Source organism: Microcaecilia unicolor, chromosome 5 (assembly GCF_901765095.1).
Source record: "Microcaecilia unicolor chromosome 5, aMicUni1.1, whole genome shotgun sequence".
Lineage (NCBI taxonomy): Eukaryota > Metazoa > Chordata > Amphibia > Gymnophiona > Siphonopidae > Microcaecilia > Microcaecilia unicolor.
This window is the reverse complement of record NC_044035.1, coordinates 229,575,190-229,582,360: the sequence shown is the minus strand read 5'-3', so window position 1 is coordinate 229,582,360 and position 7,171 is coordinate 229,575,190. Positions and strand designations below refer to the sequence as shown.

The window sequence follows — 7,171 nt, the reverse complement described above, 5'->3', positions numbered from 1 at the left end:
GCTATGTGTATGTAGTCTTAAATGTGTGTAAGTACTTTGGTTTGTAGCCTTGGAGACTGCAGATTTTGCTCGCGTGCGTACACGCGCGTTCAGCCCTTGCTATTTACTTTCATCTAAGTCATGCACCTTGACTGTTTCCGTACGCATGACGAGACCGAGACGGCGCTGCAGGGCGGGAACACGTCAAGCTCCTCCCCCGACCTGGAAGCAGCCTCCGCCTTAGCCAAAGGAGGACGGCCCAAAGGAGGGGAGAGAACGCCTGCCTCGCGCCTGTCTTCCTCCTGCTGTTGCAGTCGCTCGCGGGACTGGGAGAGAGAGCGAAGTGAGGGCGCGCGTACTTCGGTGGCTGTGGAATTATAGTGTGGTTCGGGTTGATTCCTTTGTGGATTTTCGGGATTTCTAAGAACTGGTGTTGGGAGGACGCCAGGACAGGACAGTTCCTGCTGAACAGGAGCGTAGCGGGCTAGGTGAGAGCTGCCTCTACTTGTGCTGGATTCTTTCCCCCTCTGCTCTTTCTCGTCTTTTCTTTTTCATTCTTGCTCTGTCTTGCGGCTGAGCTCCGAATCAGCGGGCGGTGCCGGGGATCGTGGAAAATGCTAAGATTGAAAAGTGGGAGGAAAAGCGATCCTTTATTAATGTGACGAACGAGCTTTTATTTGCGGAAAGGCCAGCACCAGCAGTGCCCGTGTTTACGGGATAGCTGTTTAATGGGAAGTGGACGAGGACTTCTAGCTGTGGTCTAAATTAAATGCGATAGGATATCAACCTGCTTATTTCTTAGTTCGATGCATCTTCTTTCGGGTTTGGTTCTAATTTTATTTTTTATGTCTGTTCTAAGTTGCATGTAAATAAAAGGTGTGCACTATGCCCATGCCCCCCTTTGCCTTCTTAAAGCGTATAAATCATAATAAAATGGTGTAATCTCTAATCAGGGAATGTGATGACTGACTTGCTGTAGACAGGAGCAGGCCGTCACTGTTTGATCTTCCGAGTCTGGACACATTCCACTTACCTCCCACGCTGGACTGTGACTAGGTGGAGGAGCACTGATCTGTGTTAACCTACTAGAACAGCACCTCCATCCCCCAAGCAATAAATAATGGAGATCAGTCACATCCAGACTGTGGCCTTAAGTTATGCCAAGGGAGGGAAAGCTGTTATATTCTGTTGAAGCCACAGGCCTACTCTAAACATCTTTTAATGGCTATTCTCAGGTGTCCTGCTGGTGTACTCCTGCATTTATTTCTTGCATATTCATACCCAGTAGGAACAAAGGGCATACACATTTTATTTTATACCCCCCTTTTTAGTTTAATTTCCTTTCCTGAGCCTTGTATCATGTGCTTTATATCAATATGGTGCTCCAGTGGGGTTCTGATAAGGGTTCATCTTCGACTTACATTGATTGGATGGCTTAATACCAGGGGCCTTCATAAAAGTTTACATTCTAGATTTCTTCTCAATAGTACAACAAAAATCAAAGCTAAAGATTTTATCTTAAACAGCAGCAAAATGCATTTCCTTTTTACTTGCTCCTTTAATGAAACTTTGAGACACTGTCTTATTTGAAAAATGACTAAGCTCGCCCCTGAAAACAAGATAATTATGAGTTAGGACAACAAGCCATGCCCCCCTTTAACAATACCAGAGGTTTTCACAGGTCTCTAGGTGTGTGTATTGATCTTATATGGTGAAAACATTAACGTTTTTGTATACCTCCCATGTGTATGAAAAGGCATTGCACATAACAATGTGCAATGAAGTTTTCCTGTCCTTAAACATGACTATATTCAAACTTTTTTTTAATGCTACCTGAGGGCATTGTATAGCAAAAAATAAATAATGATAAAATTCCCTCATACTAGAGCTTGAATTGGAGCTCTGAAAATGTCAAAAAAACCCAAAAAGAATAGGCAGCGATTACTGGTGGCAACAGCACATACGAAAACAGTAGACCAAGTTTCTGTGCATTGTAGAAACCTTAAATTGCATATACTAGATCAGGTCTTGTATTTGCTTATTTACTTTTAGATCATAACAGCACTACTTTTTTTTTTTTTTTAGAACACAGCTGTTTATCTTTGTTACATATAGGTTAGGGCTTAAGAATTTGCACATTCCCACCTTTTGTTCAAATTCTCTGTGTGGTACTGACGGTATTTTCAAGTTAGTGTGACCATGGCAGTAATCAAACTGACAGCTAGAATCAAAAGTGAAAAAGGGATGCTGCTTATTTTTCCTTACATACTGTTTTCATTTCCAAAATGTAGGTCCAAAAGGCTTCATTTTGGCCTATGAAGATTGATTAGCAGAATACTTGGTTTTGGTGTAAAAGAAGGTTTCTCAAATATTTGATGCACAAAACATGTCATACAAGATATTTCAGACATAGAAGAGGAATTCCACAGATCGGGGTGGAAAAAATCAGGGTGCTTAACATTTGGTGCCTGGCAGAGAGACCTATACTAGTGGGACCTGAACCTGGGAGAACTGCATTATCCCTGGATTGCTTCCATTACTGAGTAACAGAGAGAGAACGATTGAAGGGAAGGAAGGAAGGTGGTGGTGGTAAAAAAGTACCTGGATGGGGAGGAAGAAGACCACCTTGAAAGAGAGAAGGGGAGTATAAAGGAGCAGAAGAGAAGGAACAAGAGATTAAAAAGTGAAAAATAAAAATAGACAAAAATAAGGATTTTTTTTCCTAGTTTCTAAAAATTGTAGGTTGTCTCCCAGGTTTTTAAAAATATTTGTCCACCCCTACTTTAAACAGTCCATTAATGCTCTTTGCTTCATCTTAGATCTGTGCATACCCATTCAGCCCCTGTATATATGCATTTTTTTTTCACCTCCTCAGCAACAGCCCAGAGAGATAGTCGTGCTCAAGGCTGATCTAAGCACTACCGCAGCTGTGCAGTTCCCATTGCCTAGCATGGAAGCAATTTTAACAATTTAAAAACATTTTTTAAATTTGCTTGGGGGGGGGGGGGGGGGAGAGAAGCAAACCAGCTGCAACAACTCCTTTTCTTATGTTCTGATAACACCGAAAAATATAAAAATATTTAAATAACTTTCCTCTGGTTTGTTTGTTTTTTTTTTTTTAAATATCCGAAAGCTGCTTTTAAAAGACGTGCCACTTCTTGTGCCATGGATCACTCACGTTTTTTAAAAGCCCCTTAATACACTTGGAGGCGCAATTTCAAAGCACTTAGACTTACAAAGTTCCATAGGTTCCTGTGTAACTTTGTAAGTCTAAGTGCTTTGAAAATAAGCCCCCAGGTCTCAAATTGTTACAAAGAAACTGTCATTCTCATAAAGCCTTTATACATACCTATTAGTTCTAGTCTACATTTTGTCTTCTGGTTATGCATGTAACATGAATAAACACTGTTTTAAGTGTAAAGAAAACAATTTATCTTAAGTATAGGAAGTACTGTATGTGGTGGACATTGGTTTGATTGCATTGTTCCAAAAACTCTGTGTCATGTTTAACACAAACACACCCTACATGCATGTTAGTGTTTCCACATACAAGTCACTCACAAAACACTGTAAAGGTCTAATGCCACATTATAGCCATCCTTTCTGCAATAAAGGATGAAAGTGCTGATCAGCTCTGTAGACACCTTATGGCCATGGTTAATTATACTAGAAAAAGTTACTCTCTAATGTGCTTGATACTGATTGGTTATATATTTAAAATCACTCAACAAGACGATGGTAAATTTGTTACAACATTCTTCCATATATTAAAGTCATTAGGGTCTGGCTCACACTGGAATTGTATTCTGTGGGTTGTAGTTGCAAAACATCTGAGCAGACCATGTTAAAGTTGCTTTTTATCTTTCTTGTATTTGGATTTTAAAGGCAGGTGCAGGTTTTATGGAAGGGTTTTGATACAGGCAGTGCTGGAGTCTGTACCATGCAGAGACCATAAAATAAACACACTAACCAAGCCCTCGAGTGACAGTGCCACACTCTTGTATCATAAGTTTCCATCTTGATAAACCATGATACAGGCTTTACATTCATGTAACTGTTTTCAATTTGGATTCAAGTACTTGCCTTTCCAAATTCAAGCACAAGACAAGTTACAGATGCAGGCACAGTTGGTAAGTCCCTGCCAAAGAGAGCTTTCTGTATTTCATGAAGGGACTAGAACTACAGTCCCCCAAAACAGTGTTCCTGTTTCGAAAAAGTTGGCATCTCTTTATCAAGCACATTTTTCCTTTTATTAAGTGATTTCTGGCTGTGTCTTGGTAGAAGCTCTGTTGTTGCAGATATTTCACCTGTGACCTAATGTCGGTAACAAGGTAATGCAGTAGTATTTATTACTGCTGTTTGGTACCTGACTGTCTACCACCCCCCTGCCTCCCAGCCCATCTTCCTACCAGCTCATCACTCTCCTGCCCGACTGCTTAGCCTCACCTGCCTGTTTCCCAGCCCACCTTTCCCTTTGAGCACCTCAGTCACTACCCATGGCCCCCATTCACATTCTATTCCTTGCCCTGTCCCTCCCTAATCTTTTCCTCCTCTCACCGCTGTCTTCCACACGATCTCACTACCCATCCCTATCCTCTTCCACCCTCCTCTACCTACCCACCACCTCACCATCCCTACTGTCTTCCTCCTCCTTCCTAGCTCTCAACCTTCAACACCTCCTTCCTGCCATGAACCCTTCCCCTTTCCTCCTAAGCGCATCCCGTCTTCGCCGCCTTCGTCACCCTTCATCACCCACCCTTCTCCGCACTCTCTTGCTCCTTCTCCTGCTATCAGCGGGTGACATCAATCCCAACCCAGGTCCCCCACACCTGTCCTCATCCTCATCTCATTTATGCAAACGATCCCGTGATATCTCCAATCTCATCCCTATTCCCCTCCTCCCCCCCTCCTCCCTCCCTTTCTCATGTGCCCTATGGAACGCCCACTCAATCTGCAACAAACTTCCCTTCACCCACGATCTCTTCATCTCCCATTCCCTTCACCTGCTCGCCCTAACTGAAACCTGGCTCACCCCGGACAACTCTGCCTCAATCGCAGCCCTATGCCACGGAGGTTATCTTTTCTCCCATTCGCCCCGCCCAGTCGGCCGCGGTGGCGGCGTCGGACTACTACTTTCGCCCGCCTGCAGCTTCCAACCTCTCCACTTACCTCAGTCTCACAGCTTCTCATCCTTTGAAATTCACTCCATCCGTCTATTCCACCCACTGCCACTCAGAGTTGCAGTCATTTACCGCCCCCCTGAGAAATCCCTTCCTTCCTTCCTTACCGACTTCGATGCCTGGCTCTCCGTCTTTCTTGAGCCCTCATCCCCATCCCTCATTCTCGGTGACTTCAACATCCACATTGACAACCCTTCCGATTCGTATGTTTCTCAGTTCCTCACTCTTACCTCCTCCTTCAACCTCCAACTGAGCCCCACCACCCCTACTCACAAATCTGGCCACTGTCTCGATCTCGTCCTCTCTTCTACTTGCTCACCCTCCACTTTCTGCGTCTCACCTCTTCCCCTCTCCGACCACCACCTTATCACATTCACACTTCAGCACCCTCCCCCTCAATCTCGCCCAACACTAACTACTACGTCCAGAAATCTCCAGGCTGTCGACCCCCCCCACCTTATCCTCTACTATCTCTGATCTCCTCCCTTCCATCTTGTCCTCCACATCCGTTGACAAAGCTGTCTCCACTTACAATGCCACTCTTTCCTCTGCTCTTGACACCCTTGCACCGTCCACCCCCCGGCCCACAAGACGTACCAATCCCCAGCCCTGGCTGACCCCTTGCACCCGATACCTCCGCTCCTGCGCCCGTTCGGCTGAACGCCTCTGGAGGAAATCTCGCACCCTTACTGACTTCATTCACTTCAAATTCATGCTATCCTCCTTCCAATCCTCCCTATTCCTCGCTAAGCAGGACTACTATATCCAATTGACCAATTCCCTCAGCTCTAACCCTCGTCGTCTTTTCGCCACCCTCAACTCCCTCCTCAAAGTGCCCTCTGCTCCCACCCCACCTTCACTCTCTCCTCAATCTCTAGCCCACTACTTCCGTGACAAGGTCCAGAAGATCAACCTCGAATTCTCCACTACTCCCTCTCCTCCTCTTCAGCCTATATCTCACTCTGTCATCCAACCTACCCAGGCCTCCTTCTCCTCCTTTCCTGCTATCACCGAAGAGGAAATCACCCATCTCCTCTCCTCCTCGAAAGCCACCACTTGTTCCTCTGACCCCATCCCCACCAACCTACTCAACACCATCATTCCTACCATCACCCCCACCATCTGTTATATCCTTAACCTCTCACTCGCCACTGCATCGGTCCCGGACACCTTCAAGCATGCTGTGGTCACTCCACTCCTCAAAAAACCATCACTTGACCCTACCTGTCCCTCCAACTACCGCCCCATTTCCCTCCTACCCTTCCTCTCCAAGATACTTGAACGCGCCGTTCACAGCCGCTGTATTGATTTTCTCTCCTCTCATGCCATCCTTGATCCGCTTCAATCCGGCTTTCGCCCCCTACACTCAACAGAAACAGCACTATCTAAAGTCTGCAATGACCTATTCCTCGCCAAATCCAAAGGTCACTACTCCATCCTCATCCTCCTCGACCTCTCCGCCGCCTTCGACACTGTCAATCACAACCTACTTCTTGACACACTGTCCTCCCTTGGGTTCCAGGGCTCTGTCCTCTCCTGGTTCTCCTCTTATCTCTCCCATCGTACCTTCAGAGTACACTCTCATGGTGCGTCCTCCTCCCCTATCCCGCTCTCTGTTGGAGTTCCTCAGGGATCTGTCCTTGGGCCCCTTCTTTTCTCAATCTACACCTCTTCCCTAGGCTCCCTGATTTCTTCTCATGGTTTCCACTATCATCTTTATGCCGACGACACCCAGCTTTATCTCTCCACACCACAAATCACTGCGGATACCCAGGCCAAAGTCTCGGCCTGCTTATCCGACATTGCTGCCTGGATGTCCAACCGCCACCTGAAACTGAATATGTCTAAGACTGAACTTATTGTTTTCCCACCCAAACCCACTTCCCCTCTCCCTTCACTCTCTATCTCAGTTGATAACACCCTCATCATCCCCGTCTCATCTGCCCGCAACCTTGGTGTCATCTTCGACTCCTCCCTCTCCTTTTCTGCGCACATCCAGCAAATAGCCAAGA

At 45.8% G+C, this 7,171-nt stretch overlaps 1 protein-coding gene across 1 annotated transcript in view; it reads left to right on the top strand.

Annotated features, from left to right (window-relative positions):
- Positions 1-256: 256 nt before the first annotated feature.
- Positions 257-7,171, top strand: part of ETS2 (ETS proto-oncogene 2, transcription factor) — a 31,837-nt gene continuing 24,922 nt past the window's right edge. Inside the window, exon 1 of the mRNA XM_030203841.1 lies at positions 257-467. The gene's annotated coding sequence lies outside the window, so the exon portion shown is untranslated. The remainder of the gene's footprint in view (positions 468-7,171) is intronic.